The 16,055-nt window shown below is 36.9% G+C and overlaps 1 pseudogene; it reads left to right on the top strand.

Moving 5' to 3' along the window:
* The first annotated feature begins 334 nt into the window (after window positions 1-334).
* Window positions 335-14,973, top strand: LOC125492424 (dicer-like protein 4; annotated as a pseudogene).
* The last annotated feature ends 1,082 nt before the right edge of the window (window positions 14,974-16,055 follow it).

Below are 16,055 nucleotides of genomic sequence, written 5' to 3'. Positions count from 1 at the left end.
TCAATTTTTAATAGCTTACCTAAGCTATTACCAATTTTTTCAAGTATGCTTTTACTATAGAATTCTATGGGCAATTCCGGCATAGCTACCCATCTAGGGTATTCCGTACACTGGGCCGTCGATGGTTTGAAACCAGGTTTCCAACTTTGCACCCACACATGGCTGCCAAGCAAATCCCAAGGCCCTCCTATAAGGATTTCCGACTTCCTTTCATGGCTTGGGCATTGAATGCTGTAGAAACCCTTCCCTAGGGTTGTCATTTCTAGATTACCCTTCCATTCCCACATTTTTTGGAGCTCCTTTCGGAGGAATTCCTTGGAGAAAGACCTCCCCACCACTTTGCAAATAATGGCCGCCTCCCAAGGTTGGGCAAGCGATTTGTACTCATCCTCTGAAATAGGAATAAATATTTCCAAACCCTCTTATCAGTTTTCCCCACCATTTCCATTTTGATTTCCGCCACCATTGAAATCCAAAAGCATTAGAGAGAGAAAAACAAAACATAGAGAGAGAAACAGTAGAAAATGTCAGGTTGGGATGAAGGAGCAGTGTACTACAGTGAACAAGCACAGTTCCCAGCTGGTCGCACCGGCGAAACCAACAACAGTTCCGATGCAGCCGCCAGTAGCCGACACTCATGCTCCTTAAATTCAAAGAATTCATCCGAAGCTTCGAGACGGAATCGAATGTATTCCTTATCGTCAAAGTTTAATCCACAATCCTACTTCACTTGTTGTCAACCTTGAACATCTTGATGCATTTGATCCTCATCTTCCGTCACTCCTCCGATCTTCTCCCGCCGATTTCCTACCACTTGTGTGTATTCTCTCTATTTCTTTCTTTCTATTGTTTTATGATGATTTCTATATATGTGTATAATGATATTTTGGTTGTGATTTTAGTTTGAGAATGCGGCGTCTGAGGTTTTGGCAAGTTTGACGTCTAAAGTTGCTGGTGAGACTGGAGAAATGGAGGAGCCTTTTACTGAGGATCTTCAGGTTCTTCTTACTTCTAATGAGGATTCTGTCTCTATCCGTTCTCTTGGTGTATGCTTCTTTACTTATCCCTCATCCTTTTTTTTTTAGGGTTTCCTTCCGATAAATGCCTAAATCAGGATTGTTCTGAGCGATGAACAATTTTTGGTGGTATACTCCGACAAAATTAATACTTTCTTCGTTTCGTTTTAAATTCAACAAATGAATATTTCATTATCTCACAAAGAATACCCTTTAGTACATTTATTGCAAAAAAGTAGCACATATATATATAAAAAAAACTACTGTACTTCCTGCGTTCAGAAATAAACAAAATGCTTCTCTCACACTATTCTCACATAGAAGAGAGAAGCGTTTCATTTGTTTCAGAACAAGGAAGTATAAAAATCCAGCATATGACTTGATTATAGTGATGTTATTGTTCTAATATACTACTTTATTGATTATAAGTACTACTTCTTTTACTGGATGTAAGTAATTTTTAATGATCAGAATGAAAGATGTGTAGGACAGTTTTGAATTGGGGAAAGTGTGCTTGTTTTTATTGAATTAAATTGAATTCATTTCATTTGTTTTGCTTAATTATTGAATGAATAGGCTCAATTCATATCAAAATTGGTGAAAATATCTGGATTACCATTGCTGCTTCAAGGACCAAAGCGAAAGCTACTTATGTGACACTACTCTGCAAGAACTGTAAAAATGTCAAGCTTGTTCCTTGTCGTCCCGGTCTTGGTGGTGCCATCATTCCTAGATCTTGTGACCATCTTCCTCAGGTGCTTTTCAATAATTTTGTTTTGCTGGTTTTATTTATTTATTTCTGCTTTAACTTTATTAACTCAAAATAACTTAATTTCTGTTGTGTTAAAATTAGCCTGGTGAAGAACCCTGCCCTCTTGATCCTTGGCTTATAGTTCCTGATAGAAGCAAGTATGTTGATCAGCAAACCCTCAAACTTCAAGAGAATCCTGAGGTGAATACTACTCTCATTTCAATGAACTGCCAATTACCCAATTTTTGTGTCAGAGTAATGTGAAATTGTTTGTTAATACTTTTGATAATTGAATATTTGTATGCCATGATCTCCTTAAACTGTAGGATGTTCCAACTGGAGAGCTTCCAAGAAACATGCTTCTTTCCGTAGATAGACATCTTGTTCAAACAATTGTTCCGGGCACCAGACTCACTGTCATGGGAATTTACAGTTTTTTCAAGCTAACAATGCTCTACTTCGTAAGAACTTTACTATTCTCCCCAACTTTTTACACTGAATTTTTCAGATACTAATGATCAATTCTTTCTCTTCCGGTACTTGTGTTGGTCATCATGCAGTCATAAAGGAGCTGTTGCAATTAGACAACCTTATATAAGAGTTGTAGGAATAGAGGAAGCCAATGAGGCTAACTCTCGAGGTCAAGCTGCTTTCACTTCTGATGAGGTTTGTCTCAATTCTAACATACCTGCTTCCTCTATCTCTTTATCTGCTAGCTTCTGTTTGCTGTTATCTATCGACTTGAGAACTTTCTGTTGGATTTATGATTATCATACTGCCTCAGCAATTGAAATTTTGTTTATTGAACTTATAGAACGAAAGGTTGTGGCTGTTGGTTGATTGTAAAGGCGAACATTTTTATAGCTGTGCATGTTTAAATAATTGAAGCTGCGCTCTTCAATTCCCATGGTTTAGAGCCAGCTAAGAACAATTTGTGGCCCTCGTATGCATGTCTTGATATATATGCTTTCATTACAGATTGAAGAGTTCAAAAAATTTGCTGGTCAGCCTGATGCTTATCAAACCATATGCTCTAAGATTGCACCCTCCATCTTTGGCCATGATGATGTGAAGAAGGCTGTGGCTAGCCTTTTGTTTGGCGGATCAAGGAAGGTACATTGTTAATTTGATATTGATCTTGTGTTTACCCTTGGTTGATGAGGTTATGGCAATCAGTAGCTCTAAATTTGTGGGTGGCTTACACCATTTTTGTGGTTGCAGACTTTGCCAGATGGTGTTAGGTTAAGAGTGACATCAATGTGCTGCTTTTAGGGACCCTTCTACTGCCAAATCACAGGTACCTTTTCATTCTCTTATTATGTTATCTTCTCTCGCTCTCTCATGCCTATGTTTTTGTTTTCATTCGACACGGTAAATGAACCCATTGGCTAATAAAACTACTAGCTGTTCATTTAACCATACGGGAAAAAAATCTGATTTTAGTCACATTTGCTCAATGAAGTTTCTGAAGTTTGTTGAGAAGACAGCACCTGTAGCTGTTTACACTTCGGGTAAAGGATCTTCAGCTGCTGGTCTCACAGCTTCTGTGATTCGTGACAGTGGTTCAGTAAGTTCTCAACTTCTAGAAACGTGAATGCTGTCATATTCCAGTCAACCTAACCAACATACATATATGCTAAAGGTTTAGCTCATTATTTTCTGAGTTCTATTTCATGATTGTGACAAATCTTCTTCATTACCAGCTGAGTTCTATCTGGAAGGTGGTGCCATGGTATTGGCCGATGGAGGTGTTGTCTGCATTGATGAGTTTGACAAAATGAGAGCAGAGGATAGGTTAGCTGGAGTTTGGATACTTTATCTCATTTTTTTTGGATGACTATGGTTAAACGTTCACGATAAACACTTTGTAAACCATGCACTGATGCTACCATAAACACTTTGTAAACCATGCAATAAACCAAACCAAGCCAAACCTTTGTCATTTCAACTTCAAACAGACATTTAGAGGCACGGACCTGGGCATGCCATAAACTGCCAACACCTGTAGCGGAATCTTGATCATTCTGGCAAATTTCTGCTTCAACATTGCTAGGACCTGCATGGCATGCCAAATAGTGGCTTGGTGGTGCAACACAGCATGTCCTGAATAATGCATGAGAATTATTTATCTTTTCATACTGAAAGTTCTAGGCATGAATTTAACAATACTCCAACTGGACTTGATTCTTCCAAAGTCACTATGAAGCATCTTTTACCACAATCTTTACGGGCTCCAACCCAAACTAAAACTTTACCTTTAAGCCTTGCGCATAACCTGTTGCTGAGGAACCCCTCTCCAAAAATTGTGAATTTGCATGCTGAAACGTGCGCATCTGAACACGAGAACCCGTACCAAACCCTTACAGTGGTTAATAAGTGAAGTTAAAAATATGACCACAATGCTTGTAGTGTTACTAAGACTAAAATGCTGTATCCTAAGAACTAAAACCATACACCAAATAGTTCATTTATGAATTCTCTAACACAACTTCTATTATAACCATAGACCCCTAAAAATAGAATTGTCACTAAATCATAGCACAAAATTATTCTCACGATCATCAAGAGTACCAAAAAGAGATAAGGATAGCATGATAGAAATCTTACTTTCTTGCAGTTCATCCCAGGATAGCAAATTTTAACACGAACACGATTGTTGAAAATCTTTGCATAACTTGTCGCTGAGAAACCCATCTCCTATGTGTTGTATATAATATTTTTTCCTTTTTTAAAATCTTTTTACAAGAAACAAAAATTGCCTCCTCCTTTATGTGTAATGTCCAAATTCTGGTTAATAATGTGATTTGACAGCTGAATCTGTTGGTTGCTACTAACGTTGGTGAAGAAGGACTTGATATTCAGACATGCTGCCTTGTAATACGGTTTGATCTTCCTGAAACTTTGGCTAGCTTTATACAGTCCAGAGGCCGTGCAAGAATGCCTCAGTCAGAATATGCTTTTTTAGTTGACAGGTTGTCCCCTGAGCTTATGATCAGCTTAATTTATCTGTGGCCTTATTTAAGAAAGAATTTTTGTTATTGCATTGCAGTGAAAACGAGAGAGAGATGAATTTGATGGACAGTTTCAGAAAAGATGAGGATCTTATGAACATGGATATTAGGGACAGAAAGCCCAATGGAGTTATTGCAGATTTCAACGAAGAAGTTTATTCCGTGGACTCCACTGGTGCTACCATTAGTGCTCAAAGTAGTGTTTCGTTGCTCTACCATTACTGTTCTAAACTGCCACATGATGAGTACGTGCTTCCTGTGTATTAAAAGAGCTTTTCCAGTTAAGAGTCAATGAAGTACTTAGTTAATTATATGTTTGTGCTTGTTTGCAGGTATTTTAACCCCACGCCAGAAGTCTTTAATGTTGATGATACAGAAGGAACCATATGCCACATTATTCTTCCTTCTAATGCTCCTATTCATCACATAGTGAGTGCGCCCCAGTTGTCAATGGAAGCAACGAAAAAAGATGCTTGTCTAAGGGCATGCAAAGAGTTGCATCAAGTTGGTGCTTTGACTGAGTATCTGTTGCCAGAACAGGACAATGTAAGGAAGAGGCTAACCTCGATAGTTCTGATTCTGATAGCATTGAAGGTCGGTAAAGAAGGTTATCATCTATCAATTATTCCTTCTCTCTGAATATGAAAATGATCTTGTTCAATTGTATTTGCAGACGAAGATTCACCATTTGAGTTGCAGGAGATGGTAGTTCCTGCTGCATTGAAGGAACCTTGGTCTGATGCGGATACCTGTGTTTGTCTCAATTCCTACTTTATAAGGTTTAAACCTGAACCACATGATAGACTGTATAAAGAATTTGGCCTTTTTGTAAAATCACCTCTGCCTTGTGAGGCTGAGCAAATGAAGGTTGATCTTCATCTCGCCCATGGTAGATCTGTGTTGACTGATCTGTTCCGTCTGGAGTTTCCGAATTTAACAAACAAGAGGTACAGAAATCACCGTCCCACGTATCTGACGGTTTCTTTTGTCAATTTATATATTTATGCCAGAAGAATGAATAATAGAGATTTGAATCACGTGCCATTGAATTACTTCAGCTTCCTTGGGTTTTCTTGTCCAGATGCTGCTGGCTCTGAATTTCCAGGAAATGTGCCTTAAGATCATTCTTGATCGTTCAGAATTTATGTGTGGTCATGTTCCCCTCAAGAATAATAAAGTTAGTGAATCAAATTCATCCATATTCTATCTGGTGCTCCCTGTCATTCCACAAGAGTGCGACAACTCGATATCTGTGGATTGGATGGTCATTAGAAGGTGCTTGTCATCGCCAATATTTGCACCTCATGGTCATTTACTGAGTACTCGGATTACTCTAGATAGTTATTTGCAGCTTGCTGATGGACCTGCCAGTGTAAATGATATTCTGAATAGCTTAATTTATGTTTCCTACAAGAAATCATTCTTCTTTGTTTCCCAAATTCTCCCTGACAAGAACGGGTTTAGTCTCCACAACAGTTCTACAAGCCATATAGAGCACTTGAGTGGAAGGTAGGTACTAGAGCTCTTCATCTCATTCGATTCCATCATAACAATTTATCTAGTTGTTTATATGTACTTTTCCTCATTGGATTTTCTAGTAGATTAATTTTTAATTTTGAACTTTATGGTAGAGTGATGTTATTTTCGTAGGTGGAGGAAAGTCTGCTTTATTTTCCCCCTCCACCTTGGTGAAAGTGAAATCAAGTTACTGTATAATCTTGTATCAGTATTTGCATTGCCAAGTGCGATTGTAAATCGTATAAGTGTCTGACACATTTGATAATTGCAACTACAATGTATATTTCAACTGATTGCAAATTACACACCATTTATGCTATAAAGAAATTGGACTTTTCTGACTTTTGTGGAGGCTACAATGAGTTGAGAATTTCCTGTGTGTAATGCAACAGGTTGCTATGTGTAATTTAGTAAAACACTTAAGGTTGTAGAAATTACTACATAAGTTATGATCTATGGTTTAGCATCAAGTTAAGTTGAAAATTATCTACGTGTGTAAAGCAACGATATTGATATGCGTAATGGACTTAAATATTTAACTTTGTAGAAATAACTACTTAACGATCTATGGTGTGGCATCGAGGTGATTTTATTTTACGCAGTGGACGTGTTATTCAACTGTGCTATCTGGTTTAATAATCCTAATGAGCAAGAGCAATGACCTTGCTGTCCAAATGGAATGCTTGGTAAGAGTCAATTGGACAGCTTGAAGTAGATTTGGAGCACTCTAGTAGGTTTGACCAATTAATATGCTATTATAGTAGATTGAAATGGTAGATTGTATAAAATCAATAATATCTGTCATGCTGCCGGCTTCCCTTACCAGCCTTTCAAAAAGTGGCTGAGGATATAGAAGTGAAGTGATCATAGAAAGGTAATAAAACCCCCCAGCCCAGCTAACAACAAAGTATGAACTACTAAGTAATGGAGTACTTTTCACAAAGCTTGCTAATGCTAGCCAAGTGTGTTAGTGCACTCTGCTGATTCCATGAGAAGGGGAAGGGGGGGGGGGTCAACTCCAGAGACTTGCTGTGGTACATGAATCATGAACAAATTTTTGCTAAACTGCTGTAGTGGTATAGTCACTATTTTATTTTTCAATCAATAATTTTTATGCAGTGTCGTTTCCTAAACACAACTGCTTAAATGTTAGGTTGCTTCTATTAGTTTTGCCATTACCATTTACAAGGTGTGGTCAGCTAAAAAATGTTTCGTTGTTTATTTTTTCATGCTCTAAATTTTTCCAGTTGGAACTAGCAAGGAAGGGTATCATTTGCAGTGCAACTGACAAGAAATTAGTAAGGGCCCTATTTAGAAATTAGCCAAGAAAAAAATTCCAGCAAGGGCATTATGGAAATTATGAGATATTAAAGATACTATTTAGTATATATACTCCCTCGAATCCATAATAAGCATGTCATAGGCTCTTCATACAGATAAAGGAGTTGATATTTATCACATTGGTATTAAAATTGGCAAGTGATATTATATTGATCGATATATTAATATGACAAGTGATTGTGCATTAATGATCTAGGTGATACGTAATACTTCTTTCCATCTATATGGACTTGAAGTTATTGTAAAATATTTTATTTCTGAGTCTCAATATCTTGCAGCACCTTTTTCCTAGCAAATTCTGCGCATGTGTTCCACTGATATTATCTGAAGTCTTTGATCTGAGTTGATATCTTTGATGGTTTCCTTGAGGACCTTAGAAACTAAACCTCTTTTATGTTCTATACTTTTTCTTTTATTGATGGTCTTCAAATACTTTTCTTACCAGCTTTGGGATTCATCTAGCACACCCAGGACAACCTCTACTACAAGCTAAACAGTCTTTTGCTTACACAATTTGTTGCATGACAGAAAGAAAGGAAATCCAGGTACTTTATCTGCCAACGATAGAATCAGAAGATCTTCTATTTATGTATGTATTAACTATCCATATATCATGTCTGATGTCCTTGATATGGATATCAACTGGAGGAATGTAGATGGGAACAAAGAACTGTTCAAAATCTAGCACATGATATTACTTTAAATAATAACATCTGTCTTAAAAAAGTGTTGCTAGCTATTATGGTAGGTCAGAATGTCTGTTATAGCTGCTGAAGTTCTGATAAAAAAAAGCTGGCAACTGAAGGGAATTTTGGTCCAGCAATAGTTAGTGAAGAAGGTTAACACCAACCGAAAGTGGTAGTTTGATTCTAATTTTTTGGCAGAAAATGAGGAGTTCCTAGTGATTGAAGTTTTCTTTTGATCAACTCAAGGACTGAACCTCTTGGGTAATGATGTACTTCTGAAAGTAATCTTTCTTCTTTTTAATGGATGTCCTTTTTTATTTTGTCCGCGTAATAACAAGTGTGGGACATAATGCTTTCTGCGATGCTTGATAGAGTGATAATCCAAAAGCAGATCAAGGTGTTATATGTGCTGAGTAACTTCCATAGTCATATTATGAACTTCTTTCCTTCATTTGATTTTACCGACAATGATTTTCTATGATGCTTGAACGCTGATACAACTTACAAGTGTCAGGCTCAGGTATATTTCGAAGAGTCTGACATAGTGACATGGAAATTTTAGATATGAGGACATGGATACCAGTACCCAAATTATGATCAGGATACGTAGACAAGGAAGCTTTTCTTTGTTGTACATATATATATATAAATATAAGCGGAAACGTACTGGTTTTCCTGATTTAGGCCAAAAAATTTGAGGAGTCCAAGTATTCGACATGGATACTTTTGCTGAATTGAAGAGTCTGAGCATCACACTCTTCCTTACTAGTGCACTCAGTTTTCTAGTGTATGGAAAATTTTTCTGAAAAGTATATACGAAAATGTCATTGAAATAATGTAGGCCAAAAATTTGAGTCCTAATATCCAACATGGATACTTGTGCTGAAATGAAGAGTCTGAGCATCACATCTTCCTTACTAGTGCACTCAGTTTTCTTGTGTTTGGATAAATTTCTGAAAAGTATATCCAAAAATGTCATTGAAATAATGGCATATAATGTTATGATCAGCATGATTTAATACTGGCATGGACCATAATAGCATCATCTTCTGAGATGGAGGGATTTGCACGATCTGCAATGATTGGTTGAACGTGACAATCTAGGTTGTACAGTGAAATATATTTAAAATCCTCAATAAACAACATGGTCAAAAACAAATAAAACCTACACCATGGACAATATTTCTTATGTGTGTGGGTTTGTTGGAAACAGCCTCTCTACCGATTTACTCGGGAAAGGAGTATCTGTGTCATTACTCATTAGTCATTACTATTTTACATCTTGTACATATGATACCCCATAAATCCCCCTTGGTGGGAATTATTTGTTTATTGTAAAATCTGCAAATAAGAATCCTTGCGAAGGGATAAACCTACTCTCACACGGGGAGTGAAAAAATATTGAAATTTTAGAAATGAATGGCAATAGTAGAGAAACAGCTTAATCAACAAGCTTACAACTGGGCTCTCATTTCTATTTATCAAAATCCTTCTACTCAATAGAAGACGGAAATACTTGCAGTTGAATTCCATGCTTGTTTATGTTCACTCCACTTTAAAGCTCATCAACAGTGAATTTGAGTCTGTACTCTTTGCTTGTGGCCATTGGGTGTTTCCAATTCCATTCCCTATAGGCTATAGGCTTGTGAAACTAAACTCATGGCCAAACTTGAAAAAAAATAAAAGAAAAAGAAATTGCAGATCCAGTTAGTTTTTTGTGTGTGTCAGACTCGGTACAATACGAGTTCACTCAGTTGTTGTTGCTTACCGTTCTGACTTTTCTGTTTTTGCTTAATTAATATCAGGGTCACGTGAACTAGATGAACACTTCTTCGAACTACCACCTGAGTTGTGTGAAATAAAGATAATCGGATTTTCCAAGGACTTGGGGAGCTCATTGTCTCTGTTGCCATCTATCATGCATCGCCTGGAAAACGTGCTTGTAGCAATTGAACTGAAGGATATATTGTCCAAGTCATTTGCTGAGGGAACAGTGGTTACGGCTGAACGTGTAAGACACTCTTATGGAAATATAATTACATATCTTTTATATGGTACAGTCTGGCCAAATGACTGCTTTTCCCAACTGGAAGATGAGAATACTTCTTGATATACAACTTTGACAATGCGATTTATTTGCTAGGTTCTTGAAGCATTGACTACCGAACAATGCCACGAGCGCTTTTCCCTTGAGAGGCTAGAAGTTCTTGGTGATGCTTTTCTCAAGTTTGCAGTGGGGCGACATCTCTTTCTTAAGCATGAAAATTTTGACGAAGGGCAGTTGACTAGGAGGCGTTCAAATCTAGTAAACAACTCGAACTTATGCAAGCTGGCTATTAAGAATAAATTACAGGTATTAGCTGATTCTTAGATTTCTTTTTCCTTTTCTCTAAACAGATATGTAATAAAGTATCAAAAGGATACCAAGGGCAAGAGGTGTCAACCTTATGTACGAAGATGAGCTTGTTTAAAAAATATTATTCCCCAAAGCATTTACATCTCTTCTACACAAGTCCTTATCTATAGGCAATGAAGACGTGCAAAAGTTCTTTTCTATAGAATCATGCATGTTTTTTATTACAAAATCAAGGACAATAGATGCTCATGCTGAAGAACTTGATTCTAACCATCTAAGATCCACAAAAGAAATACTATAGATGCTTGTAGATCCTTGTAAAATTTCAGCTCTCCAAATACACCACCAAATAGTCGAGGAACTAGCTTCAACAATCCTGAATATGGACGGATAGAACATATTGTGGCAGTTCTTTTATTTGGTAGAAGCGGGATAGGGAGATAATGGTTTCCAAACATCAAATTCTGCATCTTCTGGAGCCAGTCTTTCAATAAGAAGCCAGAAATATATATTGTTAGAAGCTTTAACCTTCATTTTCTTTCTTGTCTGAATGTACCCATAAGAGTGCTCCTTAACGATATCAGAAATACACCTGAATTTCTTAACACCACTTTATTATGAAGACTCACTCGATCTAAAATTGGTCTTGTTGGGCTTCAAGATAATAAGGATCATGTTTGCCAAATTTCTTTCTTGTGAAGTTGACAGACAAGGAAGAGAGGATTAACGCCATTACAAGACAAGGGAGAAACTAGGATAACGGAGGACATTTTGTTTTGTTTGTCACAATGGCAACATCGTATCATCTCCGATGGACTACTGTCCATAAAATTGCGCTCAACTTGACAGATGGACCCTGTGATTAGCGAATTTCTTAGTTTTGTTGCCATGCCTGCTGTGTCTTGTACCTGCATATAACAGGTATTTGAACGTGTTAATCTATCTTGAAAGCGAACATCTAACTGTTTCCATACTACAGGGATACATACGTGATCAAGAATTTGACCCTGGCCAATTTTTTGCTCTTGGTCGTCCTTGCTCCATCAATGTACCAAGCAGACGGAAAGTTTAATTCATTGTGACTCTGAAGTTAATCTGAGAAATGGGATTGATAATCGTCAACTGAGATGCAGCAAAAATCATCATTGGTTAACCAAGAAAACAATTGCAGATGTAGTTGAAGCACTGGTTGGAGCTTACATTGTTGACAGTGGCTTTAAAGCAGCAATTGCATTCCTTAGATGGTTTGGTATGCAAGTTGAATTTGAAGTTTCTAAGTTTGTCGTGCATGGACTGCAAGTTCCAGGTTTATGTCACTTGCAAACCAAATTAGTATCCCAGATATTGAAGGTATCGCGGGTCATCGTTTTGTTCACAAAGGCTTAGTTCTTCAAGCATTTGTACATCCCTCGTACAATCGGCATGGAGGAGGTTGCTACCAGGTAAAATGTGGTCTGATAGAAATTTTGAATTTATTATATTTTCGTTTTTTTGCAAGATTCATGTAGTAGTATTTTTTTTGATGGGTTTAACAGAGATTGGAGTTTCTTGGTGATGCTGTGTTAGATTACTTGATCACATCCTATCTATATACCGTGTTCCCTGAGCTGAAACCTGGCCAGTTGACTGATTTAAGATCATCCCTTGTGAACAACAGCTCGTTTGCTCAAGTAGCCGCTAGTGGATTGTACAAATATATTATATGTGAGAATAACAACCTATGTGCTGCTATTGATAAGTTTGTAAACTTCATCAGAAAGCCTGCTTCAGAAAGGCATCTACTCGAGGAGCCACCATGCCCGAAGGTTATTGCTTAAACCCCTTCCCTCTTTGTTTTGATGGTTCTTAGGCATTTTAGATGATTGATCTTCTAATGTATGTTGCACAGGCAACATTCAATATTCTAAAAATGTCCATTATTGCTATAATCACCCACTAGATCCCAATGGGAGATCTCACTAGATCCTTTTCTGCTGGCTTAGTTGTATGTTAACATGAAGTAGGGGATATTACACATGTTATCTTCTGTTTGTCTCTTAATGCTGAGTATGCTAGTTTCGTTTGGGAGGCTACTTTTCCGGTATATCTTTTAGCAGGTTGAAAACCTTACTTTTTTTTTTTCCTACTCTGCAGGCTCTCGGTGACTTGGTTGAATCTTGTATTGGTGCGATTCTTCTTGACACGGGATTTGACTTGAATCATGTGTGGAAGGTGATGCTCTTGTTTCTAAACCCTGCCATGAGATTTTCTAATTTGCAGCTTAGTCCTATTAGAGAGCTGTTGGAGCTATGCCAATATCATGGCTGGGATTCAAAATTTATCCCTTCTAAAAGAAATAGAAGTTTCATGGTTGAGGCAATAGTGGATGGAAAAAGTTTTGCCTCTGTTACATACCGTAGCATTAAAGGTGCAAAGAGAATGGCTGCGCAACAAGCAACTCAAAAGCTGAAGGTAATTTTTTAGTTCTTCTATATTATGGTGATCTTACCTTCCCGTAATGCAGTATTGTGGGTCATTATAGTGTAGTCTTGGGGAGTGAATTGGTGTTCCCTTGTCAAAGCTCTCCAATTTGTGTCTTCTTGTATACCAGAACAACAGACACATGGTTATCTCTTGATATTAATGAGATTGAATTTAGCAATACAAATGTTTAATATATATGTACTTGCATATGTTCTGAACCCAGAGTATATATATTTTCTTGGTATGCATACTCCTTGCTGATCTATGTGCAACTGCTATGTTGTCTAAAGATAATGCTCTTGTTCAAGGCTTATTTTGTTTATTAACAACGGTGCTGCTTAGAAATGTCACGTGGGCTTCCCATTCTTGTTATTTGCTTCTTTGCATGTCTGCGTTCCAGAATCTTATGTTTGTAATCTTTTGAAAATTTCTAATTAATTTAGCTTTGGCTTGATGTCAACCTATAGAGCTCCGGTTTGCTAGGAGGTTAATTAAAGCGGAAGTATTTTATAGAACTTGTGTCATCGCGAGCTGACATTACTAAATCTGCAGGCTCAGGGTCACAGACTGAAGACTAAATCACTGGAGGAAGTCCTTAAAACTCTGCGAAAGATGGAAGCCAGGCTGGTTGGATATGATGAGATACCATTTTCCCTAGTTTCTTCCAGCGAAATGGCTACTGTTGGAAATTTGAGTTTGGAGGATCTTTCTAATAATTGTGTGAACCCAGCAAAACTCTCCTTTGGAAACTTGACTTTGAACGATGATCCCATTTCCAGTGCTTGTGTGAGTCCCGACCACAACATGTATGAAGTCCCGACAGTTATCTCTAATTTTCAGAAAAAAATCAGAAAAGCACCCATTTCTTCGTTTAAAAGACAGCAGCATAGTCGGCGTGATGGGGATAATAACTGTAGCATTGACTCAGATGTGCATGGTATTTACTGCTATTTGTTTTAGTGACTGCACTATCTGCTTCATATGCTGTCAAATTTGCATTATCTTAGATTGTACAAATTTCAGGGAAAGCAACAGCAAGATCACGATTACATGAGATATGTGTTAAAAACTGCTGGAGACACCCCGTTTATGAGTGCTGTAAAGAGGAAGGACCGAGCCATTTGAAACTGTAAGTTGGATTCTTTGCTTGTGCATTATCTTTTTGCCCCTACAAGCTCTTTACTAAGGGTTTTCGACTTTTTCTACATACCCCCCCCCCAAAAAAAAGGGTTTACTGACATTTCTAGTGATGTAAATGATCCCCATGAATGTGCCATTATGCAGATTCACTTTCAAGGTAGTGGTGCTAATCGAGGAAGCCGAAGATGTGACAATGGAGTGCTTTGGTCGACCCCAAGTCAAAAAGAAAGCGGCGGCAGAAGAGGCAGCAGAAGGTGCAATTTGGTTCTTGAAGAAGGAAGGCTACATGAAGTAATAAGAACATGAATTATGTGTATAAATAGAGGCTATGTTAGTAAATAAATACTTCTAGTAAATAGTAAGCAGTCCTCCCTGTGATCTTTGGGGTTGTTGGATCAAGTCGACATAATAGGGATTATGGGAAGGGAGATTAAGTCTTGTGAGCTTAAATTAGGCCACAGGAGGCCCAAATCTTACAAGTAAATAAAGTATAAATAATAGAAAAGCAGTTAGTTTGGATTTGAATAGGGTGATATGTTAGTGCATAACATAGACCTTCAGGCCTGAGTGTGTATGGGCCAGTTTTGTGTGCGGCGCCGGCGCTTATGACATAATGCAAAACATTGGCGATTTAAAATTCTTACTTCAAAATGCATGTTGGCAATATATATTATATAATTCTTAGGTGTAACGTAGTAGTAAATTAGCCGCTTCAACTATTATTTATTAGTAAGTCTTGTGTAAGTTCGTTTTATAATAATAATATTGTAAGACTATCTTATTTTTTGCTCAAAAAAGGTTACTTTGTACGTTATAATAGTTATTTTTAAGTTAAAGAGATTACTTTAATATACAAGGAGTCATCTTTTATCTTAAAGTAGTCATTTTTGTAAAAATTGACATTTTTAAGGTAGGAGGTGACCTTTATATTAATATAAATCATAATAAGAATTTGTAATTATTCTTTCAAGTTTAAAATTATTTGGGATGCAAATGTTTAAGAGTACAATCTAATCAACATTATAAAGCTCAAACAAATTCTAATCTTGTTATATGAAATCTTTAATATCTTGTTTGAAGTCGTTATCCTATATAACACACTCTTTCACATAATTTGAAGTCTATCAATTTCACTCATGCATGCTTATATTAAAAATAATATATATTTTAATGATAATGAAATCAAATTCAGGTGGTAGACGGGATTATTTAGATAAGGTGAAGCAATGTTATCATCGAGATCTTACTTTGTATTGTGAGAGTTGGGATCCAACAATATAAGTAAATTAGTAAAAGACTCATGTTAGAGCTTCACACACATTAATAATGACATTTTTCATTTCCAAATGATAATAGTTCAATACATTAAGATTGAATTAACTTGCGACCAAAAACTAATAGAAAAAAGATAATATTTGGAATTACTTTGTGAAATTCTATGATAGAATCGGATGTTAGAATCGTGTTATGATCCTACCATGTGAATTTTGGTAATTGAGTAAGATTAAAACATCTTATTATATTAAGATTCTATGAAGGATCAAAATCAAAAAATTCCATCCGCATCATAAAATCATAAGATTCAAATCGAGATTTTAACCATAATGATAGGAAGTAGAAAAAACCATTATATGAGTTTTACCCACATAGCATCCATAAGCCTCCATCCATCCAGTATTAATAAATGGGCCGGTGGTCCACTCCACTCGTGGAAGATTTCCCGCCAAATTAGCCCGCCAAAACACACCATTTACCCTCTTCTTCTTCACTTCC

Source organism: Beta vulgaris, chromosome 8 (assembly GCF_026745355.1).
Source record: "Beta vulgaris subsp. vulgaris cultivar EL10 chromosome 8, EL10.2, whole genome shotgun sequence".
NCBI lineage: Eukaryota > Viridiplantae > Streptophyta > Magnoliopsida > Caryophyllales > Amaranthaceae > Beta > Beta vulgaris.
The sequence above is the reverse complement of the archived record's forward strand: the minus strand, read 5'-3'. Positions and strand labels throughout refer to the sequence as shown.